This window comes from Pleurodeles waltl, chromosome 1_2 (genome assembly GCF_031143425.1).
Source record: "Pleurodeles waltl isolate 20211129_DDA chromosome 1_2, aPleWal1.hap1.20221129, whole genome shotgun sequence".
NCBI lineage: Eukaryota > Metazoa > Chordata > Amphibia > Caudata > Salamandridae > Pleurodeles > Pleurodeles waltl.
In genome coordinates this window covers 577005450-577022822 of record NC_090437.1, presented here as the reverse complement: position 1 = coordinate 577022822, position 17373 = coordinate 577005450, and positions in this window count along the sequence as shown.

Sequence of the window (17373 nt, the reverse complement as noted above, 5' to 3'; positions counted from 1 at the left end):
CCCAGGACACGTCAATCAGCAGTGTGTCCCCCACTACAGGGACCCTAGGGCACACTTCGCCCCCAAGACAATCAGGGACCCGGGGTCAGTGTCAGTGGGCACACGGTTCAGGGGACAGAGGCACAGGACAACAGGGAAACTGGGAGGTCTGCTGTGCGCCAAGGGGGGAGGACAAGCCCAGGGAACCGACTCTCCAGGAGGCACTCACTGAGATCCTGGGAGCATACCAACATTACCAGGATATGCTGGGCCAGATCCTGGCCAACTTTCAGGAGAACTGGCAGCTGCAGGAGGGACAGCACCAGGGGATCAATGAGGACTTGCAGGCCATTAACACCACTCTGGTCTCCGTAGCAGGGGTGCTGGCAGACATGGCCAACATTATGAGGGAGGCAGTCCCTGTCACCAGCCAGACATCTGAACTGCCTTCCACCTCTGCTGCCGCTAGTAGACTCAAGGCCCTGCCACAGGACCAACAAGCACCCCTCCCCCTGTAGAAGGTAAGCCACCCGCAAACGTTTCCTGTGATCCAAACAGAAGCCAGAGACACCTGCCAAGACCCCAGCCAGGAAATTTGACTCTCCTGATTGTCCCCTTTGTGTCCCACACCATCACCCTGTCCACCTTGAAATGCCATTGCTCCCCTTTCTATGTCCCCATGGACAATGCACCTGTGCTACAAATAGACTGGAACTCTACCATGGACTTTCCTCCATCATCACCCCATCCTAATGCACTTGCCCCACTCCTCATTATCACTTCAATGAATGCCCTTTGAATAAATACAAGTATGGAGTATGTCAAATGATTTAAGTATGTATTCATTTAACCATTTTCAAAAATTGCAATTCAACTGTACAGCAATGTTGACATAGGGTAAGCCTGTAGTTGGCTGCAGTGATCACACCACGAGCGACAGTGGGACACCAACATCTGCAAAAAGAGTTGCCAAAGGGTACAGTGAGTAGGCATAGAAGTTTGTAGTAACAGCCTGCCAGTGACAAAATGAAACAAAAAAATGTCAATGAAGTGTGAAGTAACACTGTCTTACCTATGTCTCATTGGAAGTATTGTTGAATCACTGCAGTTCTGTTGTCCTCATCCTCATCCTCTGCCTCCTCATTCTCACTGTCCACAGGGTCCACTGCTGCCATACGGCCATCTCCAGCCTCCTCTTCCTGCAGAAAAGGCACATGGCATCTCAAGGCAAGGTTGTGCAACATGCAACATGCCACGATTATCTGGCAGACCTTCTTGGGTGAGTAGCATAGGGATCTACCTGTTAGATGGAGTTACTGAAATCTGGCCTTCAGGAGGCCAAAGGTACATTCAGTATCATTTTTGTTTGCCCATGTGCCTCATTGTAACGTTCCTCTGCCCCTGCCCTGGGATTCCTCACAGGGATCAGTAGCCATGATAGATTGAGGTAACTAGAGTCAGCTACAAATATTTAGGGACAACATTTAGCCACACACTTTCCCATATGGCCCAAACCATACCCATACACCAACATCCACTGGGTGTGAACCAGGGCTCACCTATTAGCCACACTCGGTGCCTCTGTAGGTGGCCCATCACATTTAAAATGCTGCTATTCCTCAGGATAAAGGCATCATGCACCGACCCAGGATACTTAGCATTGACATGGGAGATGTACTGGTCGGCCAGGCACACCATCTGGACAACTCTTGATTTCTGAACATCTGTTCATTTTGCTGGGGGGGAACAAATGCAATATGTGTTCCATCAATTGCCCCAATGATGTTAGGGATATGTCCCATTGCATAGAAGTCAGCCTTCACAGCGGCCAAATCTTCCACCTAGGGAAAACAATGTAGCTGCACATGTGTTTGATCATGGCAGACAACACTCTGGTCAGCACTATTGAGAACATTGGCTGTGACATTCCTGCTGCCAAGCCCACTGTCACTTGGAAAGAACCAGTTGCCTGGAAACAGAGCACTGATAGAACTTGCACAAGAGGGGGATCCCAGTGGGGTGACGGACAGCAGATATCAGTTCAGGCTCCAATTGGGCACACAACTTTGTGATTGTGGCCCTGTCAAGTCCATAGGTGAGGATGATGTAAATGTCCTCCATTGTTGCCAAGTCCACCAAGGGTGTGTAAACGTGATATGTCTTTATTTCCTATTCATCCGCAGTGGTAGCAATCTATGGGGCAAAAGAGTGAGAAGCCGGTCACAAACTATACATCGTAGCCTCAACAGTACAATGCATGATGTCCATTTTTAATGTATATGTGGCATTTGTCCTGTATGTCCAATTGTGTACTGTGATGCAATTATAATTCAGGGCCTGCCCCCTTCCCTGAAATGACATCCGCCTGTCCTGTGTGAACTGCTGTGCAACTACTCATTGGATAACATTGGCCCCTTTGGGGTACAGTGGCCAATGGTGATGTACGCCAGTGGTGACAGTATGCACTGCCGCAGACTTGATCGCCATTTTCTATCTGATTCTCATTTGCTACCTGACCTTCAACAGGACAGGACCTACACTGCATGTGCTGCGATAACCTGTGTCTGGACCTACCATGGTTCGTGTGACTGGGGAAATGGACCCTGCCTTCACCTCAGTGGAGTTGGAGCGACTGGTGGATGGGTCTTACCCCACTAATGACTGCTGTATGGGCCTCCAGACCAACAGGTGAGTACAATATGAGCACGATGCATGGGGCATGAATGCATGGAGTGGTGTGTGTGAAGGCCTCGTGTGGTGGGGTGTTGGATGGCTTCTGGGTGACGGACAGGTTGTGTGCTGGGCTCTGTGTGTGCAAATGGCAATGGGAAGGGGTATGGTGGCCCATGAGTGTAACAGTACTGACGGTCTGACTAATACCTTTCCCTGTGTGGATTTCTCTGCAGGTCAGCGCCCATCAAAAGAAGGGTATGTGGCAGGCCATCGCCAAGGATGTGCGGACCCTGGGGGTCTACAGCAGGCAGAGCACCCACTGTAGGAAACAGTGGGAGGACCTGAGAAGCTGGGCACGGAAGAGGGCGGAGGCCCAGCTGGGGATGGCCTCCCCCGTTGATCCCCCTGATGGCCCGCATGTTGGCGGTGGCCTATCCGGAGCTAGATGGGCACTTGAGTGCATCACAACAGCCACAAGGGGGTGAGTACAGTTCCCATCATTACAACTTACACATGGTAGGGGGGTACCCGGGTGGGGGATGTGTATCACTGGGTGCCCTTAGGCCAGGCCTGACATTGCAGAGAAGGTCCCATGTTGGGCAGGGTTCTGAAGTGATAATCCTGCTACCTAGCTTGTAGGCATCCACTACTGGTCAGGGCTGTATGCATCCTAGGTGTGCTGCAGTTGGCGGTGTGTGGACATGCCCATGCCCATGCCCTGGTGGCTAGCGTTTTCACTGGTAATGCATTGCATAGTGTGTAGGCCTGTACCCTGTGTGTGAGTGTGCTTTGTACGCCAACGGTGGTGTTGGTGCAGCCATTGACCAAGTGTATCCTTTGTCTCTTACCCCCGTTTGTTTTGTCACCCTGTCCTTATGTGCATTAGCATCTTCTGGTGGAGGAGCAGATGCACCGGTGACGGAGGAAGCTGCATCCCACAGGACCCAGTAGGCAGAGTCTACCGATGCTAAGGGCATCAGTGGGACAGAGGGTGAGGGGAGCACCACGGCGGAGACTGGAGGGGACCATTCGGACACAGATGCCTCCTCCGATGGGAGCTCCCTGGTGGTGGCGGACACTTCTGTGACCACCCCAGCTACAGATACAGCCACCACCCCCGTACCAGCACCGCCCTCCCAGCCGCCCCTCAGCGAGTTGCCCATGCCCACTCCGCCAGAAGGGTGGGCATGTCCTTCTCCCCAGGCACCTCAGGCCCTGCCCCAGTGAGTCCTGCTGCCCTGAGTGAGGAGGCTATTGACCTCCTGGGAGCTATCTCTGTAGGGTAGTCAACCAGGGGCTAGCACCCCAAATGCAACAGACAAATGCATTTCTGGATGGCATTTACACTGGCTTGGCGGCTCAACAGAGATCAATCCAGGCTCTGGCCTCCTCTCTGATGGCAGCCATTGTCTCTGTTTCCACCCTCCCCCCTCCAAATTCTTCTTCCCATTCCCATTCTCCTCAACCCCAACCTATCCGAAGCACACAGGCAGACGTGCATGCACACAGGACAACACACAAGAGTGGCACTGGCAAACACAAGCACCACACATTATCCCATAGGCACTCACACAAACACCATCCAGATGCAGACATATCAACTTCCACTGCCTCCACTGTGTCCCCCTCCTCCGACTCCTTCTCCTGCACCTCCCTCCCAGTTCCGGCTACACTCACACCTGCATGCACTACATCCTCATCCACTACCAGCATCACCACCACACCTAGCAGAACACACACCTCTCTTGCAGACACCACTGCAACATCCATGCACACGTCCCCTGTGTCCTCTCCCACTGTGTCTGTCCCCCCCTCCCAAGGTACACAAACGCAAGCACTCAGACACCCAACAGCCATCCACCTCACAACAGCATCCAGCCCATGCACCTATACCCAAACACAGCAGACAGACACCTCCCACAACCACTCCCTCTTCCTCCACTCCCAAACCTTCTCCCCCTTCCTGCCCCAGTGTCCCTAAGAAGCTTTTTCTCTCCACCATTGACCTCTTCCCTCTCCCTCCCCCAAAGTCCTTCAGGGTGCCAAAAACTCAGGGAAACACCTCAGCCACCCATTCCACGGGCCCAGTAGTCTCCACACCCTGTCGTGGTGGGAAAGGATCCAGGGCACCAGCCACCCTCAAAGAAAGTGTGCCAGCCCCAGCTGCTGCCAGGAAAGGCAAGGAGCCTGCCACAAGTGCTACCAGGAAGGGCAAGGAGGCTGCCCCAAGTGCTGCCAGGAAGGACAAGGAGGCTGCCACGAGTGCTTCCAGGAAGGGCAAGGAGCCTGCCCCAAGTGCTGCCTGGAAGGGCAAGGAGTCTCCCCCAAGTGCCGCCAGGAAGGGCAAGGGGCCTGCACCAGCAGGCAGGAAGGACAAGGGACCTGGTGCAGGGACTCAGTCGGAGCCCACACCACCAACCATGGTTGTGCAGCCATGCGAGGCTGCAGCGGATGGGCTGGATCCTCCCCCCACTAGTGGCTGCAGCATCAGCAGCATCACCACTGATCAGCCATCACTGCCGGCGGATGGTCTGTAGTCCTGCCTCCATAGGCTGTTGTGCAGCCTGCCACCTGCAAATCCTGTAGTAATAACACCCAGCTGAGAGACTGTGACCATGGACTCCGCAGGATCAGGAGCACAAGGCATGAGGCCCCCTCCAGAACCAGTGGGTATGGCACCCACTCACCACATCCTCACAGGGATCCAAAGCACAGGGCACATTGCCCCCTCTAGAACCAGTGGGTATGGCACCCACTCATCCCATCCTCACCAGGATCCAAAGAACAGGGCACAATGCCCCCTTGTACTCACCCTGGTCGTCTTCACTGAGTTGGTGTTCGTGGTGGAGCAGGACATAGAAGTTCACTGGAAAGATCTGCAGCTCGGGCTCCATGGCGGCGTGGTTGTTCCCTGTGTCTCCAATGCTGAGTCCTTTCCCTGCTGTGCAGGGTTTCCTCCAGGATTTTTATGTCATTGGTACCGCCCAAGAAAAGGTGGCAGATTGGGTTGTCTTAATACGGTGGGCGTAACATTGGCTGTAGGCGGCTACAGTCATGGTGGCTGTTGTTTCCACCCTGGCATTTAGGGCCATATGTACAAACACTTTTTCCCATAGACACAGAATGGGGAAAAACCTTTGCTACATCTGGCCCTTAGTGTGGTAAAGTGGCTGTCTATCTGAGTTTTCACCGCCATGGTCATAATTTGGTGGTAATTACTTCCAGCCTGTTGGCGGTATTACTGCTACTTTCTCACCAACCGCTAGGGTTGTAATGAGGGCCTTTGTGTTCTCTTGTGCTGCTTCTGACTGTGACGGCAGCAAAAACACTTTGGCTTGTGAGCATGAAGGCACTTAGACTTTCTACTCCAGATGCATCTAAATGTAGTTCAAAAGTGGATTTAAGTGGATTTTTTTCTTTAATGGAACCTTTAAGTTGTTTTTCAGATTGAGAAGCATTCTCTTTTTTCAAACAGGAAGGAAGTGCCCCACAGACTCCAACTCCCTGGACAGCAGGCTCCTCCCAATGCTGTGTGTCCTGGTCACTCTTCACTTGGATTTCAAGGTGGAAGGATCACTCTTTGTCTGCTGGATCTACCTTTTTATTTAAGGACTTTGTTTTTGTGAAATCACACAAGTAAGTTAAAAAACCTATTGAATAAGGGTGTTGTCTGTTTGCTTGGGAATGCACCAGTATTTCTTTGTACTTTAATTTGATTTTACACTTTTTATAGTGCTGGGTGGCCTGGAGTTGAAGTATGGGACTAGTTATTCATTTTGCATTTCATTGCTTTTTTATCTTTTGTAAAGGAAAATTGTTGCACAGCTCAGTAACTTTTCTACATGTTGGTAACATTTGCAATAATATTTTACTATGTGGCCTAGATATCAAAAGGGCCATCTAGCCAGCAGACCCAGTACCAGTAGTCATTAGTGTATTACATAAATGTTTAAGTGATATATGGTTTTAAAAAGTAATTTAGGGTAGGGATGGTATTTGATGAAAATAAAATGTTTGGCATTTTTTACATTTCATGTTTTTTTGCAAAACGTGTACATGTTGTGCAATAATATTTGAAGGCATATGAGGATGTGTGTATTGTTGTTGTGAAATTTCTGTAGCTGAGTTAATTTTCGTGTTTTGCACTGCTGAATTAATGTTAGTGTTTTCTTTTTTGTTTTTTCTTTTTTTTGTCCTCCTATTCTTAGAGTACCTCCATTATGCCCCATCCCGATCTATGTTCTGCCCCCTGCTGAACAAGACCGAGGTAAGCCATGTCCAGAAGACCCATATCGTAAGGGTAGAAATTACTGTGTACCAACCCTCATTTAGAATAATCATTGGACAACCAATTTTAAGAGCTAATGCTCAAAGAGAACCAATTCACCCAAGGTTGCCATAATTCTTTAACATTTTTAGTGCCAGTTCTACAAAGATCTAGTTTACATATTCTCATTGTGACAGTCACCCATTTCCACCAGGTTGGGGGAGTAGAAACAGTCCAATTCCTACAAATCACCTGCCCAAAAGTATTAAGTAAAATATCAAATTCCCATAAGCCCTCAAAAGGTTTTACAGTTCTAAAGTATAACCGAATAAGACTAAATTGGGGGAAGCCATCAACGAGACTTGTAGCACAGAGGATAGGGTCTCAAAAACTTATTTCCAATAATTTGAAACCCGGGGACATAGCATTAACATGTGAATGTCATCTGCCCCCTCTAATCCACACTTTTTACAAGCTACCTGTGCATTTTTATTAAATGTATTTAATTTTTGGGGGGTATAATATGCTCTATGTGAAACAAATAGATGGTTCTTCCCAAGAGGGCAGACTTGACCACCCTGTAAAGGCGCTGCCAAGAGCCTGCCCACAATGTATTGATCTCATCCGTTCTTGACACTTCATCCCATAAGGAACCTGGAAAACTCTGTTCGCAATCTAAACTATCCATAAATATTCTGTAATAGGCAGCGACTTCCTTCTTACATGGTTGGTTCTTGTGTAATAAGTCCTCTAACTCATTAGTCTCCTTGTCCGTTATTCGTAGAGATCTTACCCATGCTTGTATTGGATAATATTTAAATCTGGACATTGAACACTGTCCCACAGAGGCAAATGTTCCCCAAGGTTTCAGAACTCCATCCTGTAATACTTGTCCCCATTCCATAATACCTGCCTCCTTCAAAGGGCGAGCTAAAGCGTCTTTCAGACATTCCGGAGTTCCGGGAGAATCCCAAATGGGGCCTGAGAACTATAATATGATAAACTCGTAACTTTCCTTGTTCTGGCCCACAAAGAAGCCACCGCTTGTAGTGACTTCAGCCTTACTCTTTTGAAAAACCTCGAGAGACCAAACTTGTACTTGAACTTCCCCTTCACCATTTAACATAGCCTTCTTCGGGGCAGAGATCTCGTTTCCTACTAATAACTCTTTAACATTCTTTAACTGGTATGCCCATACATATAACTGAATATCCGGGAGGGCAATCCCTCCCTTAACATAGTTCCTGCTGAGTTTCTTCCTGGAAATCCTGATTTCCTTATAGACCCATATGAAGCTATTCATTTTTTATTGTAAACCTTGTATTTTTTTTTTCCTCTAATTCCAGCGGAATCATATTAAAAAGAAAGGTGAGTTTCAGGAGAATAAACATCTTTACCAAATTCGCCCTTCCATATAAAGTTAAAGGAAGATGTGCTCAACTTCATAAATGCTTATCTATCTGGTGTATCAAAAACTTCCAATTTAATGAGGGCGTTTTCTCTAAATTCTGCGGTATCTTAATTCCGAGGTATTTTATCTCCTCTTTTATTAGTTTATGATGTATGTCCATATTCCATGTCATGATTTTCGTCTTTGACTTATCAAGCAGATATCCCGATACATGACTAAAGTTTTGTGTAATCACCTCAAGTCTGTCTAATGTTGAGGGAAGGTCTGCGGTATACATCATGATGTCATCAGCATACAAAGAGACTTTTTTCGCCCACCCCATATAAACAAAAGGTTTTATCAAAATGTCACTTCTAATCATGCTAGCAAGCGGTTCTATGTACAGGTCAAAGAGCAATGGAGAGAGAGGTCATCCATGTCTTGTCCCTCTAGTGATAGGGAAAGGAAGAGTTAAATTCCCATTTATCAGGACTCTCGCAGATGGATTAGCATAAATACGTTTTAAAACCCCCACAAGCCTTGGTCCAAAATTCAGATGTACTAAGATGTAATTTAAATAGTTCCAATTTACTAGGTCAAACGCCTTAGTGGCGTCCAGGGTAATAACTGCCAAGGGGAGGCCAGATACCATTGCCATATCAGTTGCCCCCATTAGTTCATGAGATAATTGATACATATACTTTTTTTGAAAAAATCCCTTCTGATCTTCGTAAATCAGCTGCGCAATACCCTTTCCTAATCTACAAGCAAGAAGGAGATTGGCCTGTATGATTCACAAAGCGAGGAATCTTTCCCAGGTTTTAATATGAGTTATTATTGCTTCATCCCAAGACCTTGCCAATCGGGATTCCCCCTTCAAGATTGAATTACAAAGAACTTTAAAGAATGGGGTTAAGGTATTGCATAATTTTACGTACAACTCTGCTGGTAAGCCATCAGGACCCGCTGCTTTACCTTTTTTAGCTCTTAAAATGGCCCGTGCTACTTCCCCCTCTGAAAACTCCTCCTCCAAAAGAAGCTGCTCTTCATCCTCCAGTTTTCCTGGAATTAATTCTTCTACATTTGAAATCTTATCTTCCACAACTACTGATGACTCCTCTCTATACAGAACTTAAAAAAAAACTGAAATACTCTTTGAATCTCTAAAGGACTCGTTACTATCACCCCTTTAACGGGGTCTCTTATCTCTGAAATCTGATTTCTGATAAGATCAGATTTTGTTTTCCATGCCAGTAACTTCCCCGCGCTTTCCCCATATTCATAGTTTGCAAATTTGCTTGCTTCCCATTTTTCCCTCACCCGTGCTTCTATTACTGCTGAGACACCAATTCTAGCCTGATTATATCTTCATCTCTCCCTCTAGACTGTGCCTCAACCAGCTTTTTCTCCAAACCCTCTATATCTTTCTCAATCATCTGAATCTCCGACCTATATTCCCTATTCCTCTGAGCTGAAATAGTGATTAGGATCCCTCTAATAAAAGCTTTATAAGAATACCACACCACATAAAGAGAAGCAGAGTTCAGGTTATCTTTAAAGAACCACTTAGTTTCCCTAGACAAACGTTCTACCACTTCAATATTGCTTAGGAGGGAGCGATCTAATGTCCACCTCTTAGTTGGCCGTAACCTTTCTTCCTTCAAAGACAGCATCACTGCTGCGTGGTCTGATAAATGAGTTGGAATGTGTTGGACATCCACCACACATGCCTTAAGAGTCTTAGGGGGTCATTACAACATTGGTGGTAAAAGCCGCTTACCGCCGTGCAGAAGACCGCCAATACACCGCCGCGGCCGCGGAATTCCGCCACAGCTATTATGACACACATCTCGGAATCCGCCGAAATCCAGACACCCACACAAGTTCGTTACACCAAAGGTCAGTGTTAAACTGGCGAAAACAAAACCTCCACGCCAACAGAAACACGCCCATGCTATTACGACCCACGAATCCACGCAGCGGTCTTTCAACCGCGGTATTCCATTGGCGGTACACACCGCCGCGCTCAGAATACACACACAGCTCCAAAACACCACCACATTGGACAATTCCAACTACACACACCTGATACACATACAAACATCACTCCCACACACCCAACACAATATAAAACACACACCCACATCACCCACAAACACCTACGACCAAAAATTAGTCACGAAGGCCAGAGAGACAGCACAGATTAGACAATCCCACCACACAGAGGCACACAACACCATCACCCACACAACATCCACGCACAAAACACCACACACCACTACACATCACCACACACATCAACACTGACACCGCCCCACACATCACACACACCACCCCATGTCACGCCAAAGACACCCCCGCTTTTCCAAGGAGGAGCTCCGGGTCATGGTGGAGGAAATCCTACAGGTAGAGCCACAGCTATTTGGCTCACAGGTGCAGCACACATCCATAGCCAGGAAGATGGAGCTATTGCGCAGAATAGTGGACAGGGTCAACGCTGTGGGACAGCATCCAAGAAATCGGGAGGACATCAGGAAGAGGTGGAAGGACCTACGGGGGAAGGTGCGTTCAGTGGTCTCCAGGTACAACATTGTGGTTCAGCGGACTGGCAGCGGACCCCCACCTCCTCCCCCACAACTAACAACATGGGAGGGGCAAGTCTTGACCATCATGCATCCAGAGGGCCTCAGAGGAGTCGGTGGAGGAATGGACACTGGTAAGTCAAATCTTAACTATCAGATCCCCCATCCTACCTGCATGCTATCACACACCCCACCCTCACACCCTCCCCTATCACCCAAACTCCTCACTAATGAACTAAGAACACAAACCACACATCCCAACACCAAGCCCTGCATGACACAACTAAGCATGGACACCCATCACTAAATCATGCTCACTGCACATACCCATAACAACCCCTAACCATCATCACACAAGCCCCCACACAGGAATGCTTGCACTGAGGTACACGCACACCCACCCATTGCACACCATGACACACACACATGCAATAATCATGCTCTTATGCCCCTGCAGGATCACGAAGGACCGTCACCACACCGGAGGGTCCAGACAACTACACTCCACCCAGAGAAGAGGCCCACAGTGACGATAACAGCTCTGCCCTACTGGATCCTGATGACCAGCCCGGACCATTGTGGGCCTCAGGACAGTCAGTTCCCCTTGCACAGGCACAGCCCAACACTGACCTTCCACCCTCTGGTAACACCAGCACAGCACCCACCCAGCGGGCCCAAACCTCCGTACCCAGGACAGGTCAATCAGCTGTGTGTCCACCACTACAGGGAACCCAGGATAACCCACCACCCCAACAACAACAGGGAGCTGGGGGCAGTGGTAGTGGGCACACGGTCCAGGGGATAGAGGTACAGGAACACAGGGGAACTGGGAGGGCTGCTGTGCGACAGGGGGTGGACAGGCCAAGGGAAACCACTATCCACGAGGCCCTCTCCTCCATCATGGGAGCATACCACCACTCCCAGGAGACGATGGCGACGGTCCTGGTCAAGTTTCAGGAGACCCAGCGCCTGCAGGAGGACCAGTATTTGGGGTTCAGGGAGGAGCTCAGGACCATCAGCTCCGCCTTGGGCACCATCGTAGGGGTGCTGAAGGACATACAGCAGACCTTGAGGGACACCGTGGCACTCCAAGGGGCCCCTGACACTAGCCTGGACGATGAACTGCCCACCACCTCTGCCGGCACTAGTGGACAGGACGCCCCGCCACAGGACCACCACACCAGCACCCCACCCCCTGCAGACGGACAACCACCTGCAAGCGGTCCCTGAGATCCAGGCACAGGACAGAGCAAGATGGCAAGACCTCCACCAGGAAATGAGACCACCCTGATTGTCCTCCCACTGTCCCACTTTGTTACCCTGTCCATACTTAAACTGCCCCAGCTCCACTTCCTATGCCCATATGGGCAGTGCACCTGTGAGACTAATAGACTGGACTCTGCCATGGACATTCCTCCACCATCACCCCTCACCATTTAAAAAACCCCCTCCATTTTTGAGCACTTAAATAAACACTTTTGAACCACAAAACAATGTTGAGTCAGTCTATGATTTGGTAAAATGTATTATCAATGACAGTGTCAAAATGCATTTCTAGCTGTAAAGGCAACATACCTATGTCACACATCACAAGTCCTTGAAGGATGCATGCAGATGACACACGTTGGTAAGCACACCTGTGAAACCGTAATGGAAAGGAACAACTCAGTTACCAAATAATCCTATGAAATTACACACAGGGTAGCGGAAGACGTCTGACAGTGAATGTAATGGTCAAAATGAAAATGTTCTCACCTGTGTGTCACTGGAAATATGGCTGTATGACTGACTCCTTGTTGTCGTTGTCTTCTTCCTCAGCTTCCTCCTCCTCACTGTCCACAGGCTCCACAGGCTCCACAGCTGCCACAACACCGTCATCTGGACCATCCTCCTACAGAAAAGGCACCTGGCGTCGCAATGCAAGATTGTGAAGCATAGAGTAGGCGATGATGATGTGGCACACCTTCTTCGGTGAGTAGAATAAGGAACCACCATTCATATGGAGGCACCTGAACCTGGCCTTCAGGAGGCCGAAGGTGCATTCGATCACCCTCCTATTCCGCCCTTGGGCCTCATTGTAGCGTTCCTCTGCCCTGGGATTCCTCAATGGGGTCAATAGCCAGGACAGGTTGGTGTAACCAGAGTCTCCTAATAGCCACACACGGTGCCTCTGGAGTTGACCCATCATATCAGGGATGCTGCTATTCCGCAGGATGTAGGCGTCATGCACTGAGCCAGGAAACATAGCATTTACCTGAGAGATGTACTGGTCTGCCAAACATACCATCTGTACATTCATGGAATGATAACTCTTCCGGTTCCTGTACACCTGTTCACTCCTGTGGGGGGTGGACCTGAGCTACATGGGTGCCATCAATAGCACCTATGATGTTGGGGATATGTCCAAGGGCATAGAAGTCACCTTTCACTGTAGCCAAATCTTCCACCTCAGGGAAAATTATGTATCTCCTTACGTGTTTCAGCAGGGCAGACAACACTCTGGGCAGCACGTTGGAAAACATAGGCTGGGGCATCCCTGATGCCATGGCCACTGCTGTCTGAAAAGAGCCACTTGCAAGGAAATGGAGCACTGACAGCACCTGCACGTCAGGGGGGATTCCAGTGGGATGGCGGATTGGTGACATCAGGTCTGGCTCCAGCTGGGCACACAGTTCCAGGATAGTGGCACGGTCAAACCTGTAGGTGACGATTAAATGTCGCTCCTCCATTGTCAATAGGTCCAACAGCGGTCGGTACACCGGAGGATTCCGACATCTTCTCAATTGTCCCAAATGACTGTGCCTAGGAAGGCCAACAGCGACCACAGAGTCAACTTTTTTCCAGGTATGTACCCACAGTTACACAGAACACGACACCAAACACAAAACCCTTCCTGTATGTGTGTTGAGTGTAGGCCTAGCTATGTGTGACGCAGAATTAAATAAAGCCATGTGGGCCCCTGAAATGGCGGCTGCCTGACCTCTTAACTGGGACAATAGGATTGTGGGGTAACTGCGTTGCCGTTGCACACCGTTGCGGTAGGCGGTCGTAGACCGCGGCGCAATGCTGCATTGGTTAACATTGGACCCTATGGGTCCCAGGAGCCAATGAACAAGTGCGCCGGCGGTGATGATACGCACCACCGTGGACGTCACCGCCGCAGACGTCACCGCCATTTTCTATCTGTTCAATCACTAGATACCTGATCTTTGAAAGGAGAGGACCTACACTGCAAGTGCTGCTGTGACCTCGGTCTGGAAGCGACAATGGCTGCTGCGTCTGGGGAAAGGGCCCCTGCCTTCACTGCTCAGGAGTTGGAGAAACTAGTAGACGGGGTCCTCCCCCAGTACACGCTACTCTACGGTCCTCCAGACCAACAGGTTAGTACACAGGTAGCACGTTGTATGGGCTAGGCCTGGGTGGAGAGGGCTGGTTGTAAGAGGGAAGGGGGCAGAGTTCAGGGAACATTAATGCATGTGAATGAATGTGCACATGGCTAGGGTAGGGAGGGTGGACACTCACATCGACGGTGCAGTTGGTAATGACTTCTCTTCTTCCCTTGTGAATGTCATGTAGGTCAGCGCCCACCAGAAGAAGGACATTTGGCGTGCCATCGCCAAGGACGTCCGGACCCTGGGGGTCCACCAGAGACGGGGCACCCACTGCCGGAAAAGATGGGAGGACATTCGCCGCTGGAGCAAGAAGACGGCGGAGGCTCAGCTGGGGATGGCCTCCCAACGTGGGAGTGGTGCCCGTCGCACCATGACCCCCCTGATGTTCAGGATCCTGGCGGTGGCCTACCCGGAGTTGGATGGGCGCTTGAGGGCATCACAGCAGACACAAGGGGGTGAGTACCATCTCATTCTGGGTACTTGGCACGCAGTGGAGGGGCTGGCTGAGGGAGGAGGGCTGTGGGTGTACCTAGGCCAGGCAGAAATACGTAGGCTAGGCCCCTCCGTAATGCAGGCAATGTGGCACTCTACCCCACCGCAGTAGAGTGCCAAGTACAGGAATACATGCCCCTGTGGCATCCATGTGTGCAGATGTCCACCATAGCCATGTAGGCCAGATCCCAGAAATTGCATCTGTAGAGGCAAGGAGCACGGCGTAGTGCAGGGGTCTGCTGTGTCTGTATTGTCCGCCAATGGTAGCGGTATGCCATGCACTCAACCTGTCTTTCTTCTGTCTCCCCCCCCCTTTTTGTGCTCTCCCTGTTCTTTTGTGCATCAGCATCATCAGGCAGAGGTACAGTGGCAACGGAGCATGAGGGAGCTGCATCCTACATGGCCATGGAGGGCTACACCATGGACTCACAATGCACCAGTGGGACGGAGGGCGAGGGGAGCTTCACGTCGGCCACCGGATCACCAACCAGCGACACGGACTCGTCCGCCGATGGGAGCTCCCTTGTAGTGGCGGCACCATCTGTGCGCCCCACTTCTACAGGTAAAGCCGCCACCTCCCCTGCCAGCACCGCCCTCCCAGCAGCCCCTCAGCGTTCGCCCTGTGCACGCTCACCCAGGAGGGTGGGCTTCACCTTCGCCCCAGGCACCTCAGGCCCTGCCCCAGTCACCCATGCAGCCCTCAGTGAGGAGGCCATTGACCTCCTCAGGTCACTCACTGTTGGGCAGTCTACCATTGTGAATGCCATCCAGGGTGTAGAAAGGGAGTTGCAACATTGTAATGCATTTCTGGAGGGCATTCATTCTGGTCAGGCTGTCCTTCAGCGAACCCTGCAATCTCTGGGCTCAGCACTGATGGCAGCCATTGTCCCTGTGTCTAGCCTCCCCCCTCCAACCTCCTCCACCCAGACCCAATCCCCTGTACCCCAGCCCATCCCAAGCACACCATCAGACCAGCATGCACACACCTCAACACACAAAAGTAGCTCAGGCAAACATAGACACCAATCATCCCACAGGCACTCACACAAGCATCACACACATACAGACACAGCAACATCCACTGCCTCCACTGTGTCCCCCTCCTCATCGTCTCCCTCCTCCCTCCCAGTGTCGTCTACACTCTCACCTGCATGCACTACATCTACAGGCACCAGGACTCACACCAGACACCCAGCACCACACCCCGCTCACCTACAATCACCACCTCCACTCCCATTTACATGTCCCCTGTGTCCTCTCCCAGTGTGTCTGTGACGACCCCTTCAAAAGTACTCAAACACGGGCACCCTCACACCCAACATCCATCCACCTCACGACAGCCTCCAGTACCTGCACCTGCACCTGCACCCAAAACACCTAAAGTGACACCTCTTACAACCACCTCCTCTTCCTCCACTCCCAGACCCCCTCCAGCTAACCATCCCAGTGTTCGTCAGAAACTGTCCCTCTGCAAAGTTGACCTTTTTGCCCCCACCCCTCCAATTCATCAGTCCCTTCGTAGCGCCTCAGCCAAAAAGCCTCCAGTACCAGTGGTGCGTGTTCAAGGTGTATGGAGTGCACCGGCCACCAGGGCAGGCAGTGTGACACGGAGCCAAGGCACTGCCAGTCCACCCCCTGTAAAGGCTCTGAATTTGGAAAGTGGCCGACGGGACCGTGTGAAGACTCCTGGAGGCAAAACAACTCACAGGGGTCCCAGGGGGATTGCAGAATCAGCTATGACTCCTCCAAAGGTGGGGAAGGGACAGAAGAAGTCTGCACAGCCTGGTGTGAGCATCACAGCGGAGAAGGGCGGCATCCTTCCCGGCGGCCGGGACGCCACCGCCAGCACCGTCATCACTGGTCAGGAGGCCACCGCCGGAGTCAGTGCCCAGGAGGGCCCAAGTACCGCCACCGCCGGAGTCAGTGCCCAGGAGGGCCCAAGTATCATCACTGGTCAGGAAACCACCGCCACCGCTGGAGTCAGTGCCCAGGAGGGCCCAAGTATCGTCACTTGTCAGGAGACCACCGCCAGAGTCAGTGCCCAGGAGGGCCCAAGTATCGTCACTGGTCAGGAGACCACCGCTACCGCCAGAGTCAGTGCCCAGGAGGGCCCAAGTATCGTCACTGGTCAGGAGACCACCGCCACCGCCAGAGTCATTTCCCAGGAGGACCCAAGTATCGTCACTGGTCAGGAGGTCACAGGTTAACCTCGCTCAGTTTGAAACTGGGACAGAGTTACTCAGAATCAAGAGGAGGATAGAAGGACTCAGAGCGGGACTACCTCGGTTGAAGAACAAATATGCACGCCTTCTCCTTGTCCTCTTCTGCATGAAAACTTGATGAAAGCTCAAGACTCCAGCTTACTTATTTGACAGGTTTAGCAAGGCACCCAAGAATAACGGACATTCAAAGAAGAATAGAGATATACCGCCTAATTTGGCAAAACAGTATCTTTTTTTAACAATCATATCTTGTAGAACTGGGTGCGTTAACTGCAGTCCTCCATAATTTGTATTTTCAAACCAAGAAGTCATAACATTTAGAGATATACCATCTTGGGTCTCTCTGGGGCGGAAGAAAGTTTGCAATGCATGTAAC